The sequence below is a fragment of the Limulus polyphemus genome, unplaced genomic scaffold (genome assembly GCF_000517525.1).
Source record: "Limulus polyphemus unplaced genomic scaffold, Limulus_polyphemus-2.1.2 Scaffold2141, whole genome shotgun sequence".
Taxonomy (NCBI): domain Eukaryota; kingdom Metazoa; phylum Arthropoda; class Merostomata; order Xiphosura; family Limulidae; genus Limulus; species Limulus polyphemus.
Genome location: NW_013667751.1, coordinates 28,668 through 29,911, shown reverse-complemented (window position 1 = coordinate 29,911; position 1,244 = coordinate 28,668).

The window sequence follows — 1,244 nt, the reverse complement described above, 5'->3', positions numbered from 1 at the left end:
TATGTGTGCTTGGCATTTTACACTTAGATGTGTGCTTGCTTAGCTGTTGGAACTTTCACGATAAGGGTTGGTGGGCATCCCTTAGCACCAACCACTACTGGTTTCCCGAAGCTGACTTGGTGGTATTCTTCTTACACTGACTCCTCGTATGTCCCTGCTCTCCACAGTTCCAACAACGTTTCTGGGTAGCAGCCTTTCCTATTGTGGCATCTTTTATGTGTTGAAGTTGCCAGCATTGAGCTCTCTTGTGCCCAGGTTTGTTACAGTGCCAGCAAAGTCCCTCAAACTTCTCTGAAAGCTGGCATTTTCTGGCTTTGAATCCTGACGACTGTAATAACCTTGGTACCTCTGTGCTGAACTTAATGTAGGATTCAAATTCGAGAGCTCTGGCCATTGCATCCTGCATTGTAGAGGGATGTGCTTGCTTCACTTGTATCTTTAGTTGTGGACTGTTCAAGGCATCTACAAACTTATCTCTCAGTAACAACTTGAGGAGATCGGGTGGGGCAGTTGGGTAGGCCTTGTGTGCCATACTTTCCAAGTCCTGTGCTAGCTCTTGCAGGCTCTCCCATTTAGCACGGACTCTCGTCCTAAACCTAACTTTGTAGACTTCAGACTGGTTTTGGGTTCCGTACCTGAGTTCTAGAGCCACTACCAGTGCTCTGTAGTACTGCCTGTTATCTGCTGACAACTGTCCAAGTATTTCCAGTGGTTGTCCTTTCTCGTTGCCAGATATACTACTTTCTGCTCCTCTGTCCATCCACTCATCTCTGCCAGTAGCTCAAGTTGTGCTCTATATGCTTCCCACGGTGCCTTCCCATCGTATTCCTGTGGCTTCCCTCGTACTGGATCACCCATATTGCTGACATTCATATTTGGGATGTGACTTCTAACAGGAATGAAGATGTCTGTATTAGGGTTTAGCTGCAGTGTCTGGAAGGGGCTTGTCATTGTCTGTGGCTGGTTAAGTCGATGGTTAATGTATCCTCCTTGTGTAAAAGACAATAGATCATCCTTTAATGTATCTAATTCACTTTTAAATTTACTAAGGTTTTCCATTTCTACTTCTTGCCACTTTTGTTGACTTTCCTGTAGTTGCTGTTGACTTTATTCCTGTTTCCTTTCTTGTTCCAGTTTCCACTGCTGTAATCTCTCTTCTTGTTTCTTTTCTTTTTCCTCCAACCACTTTTGTAATTTCTCTTCTCGTTCTTCTTGTTTCTTTTCTTTTTCCTCTAACCACTTTT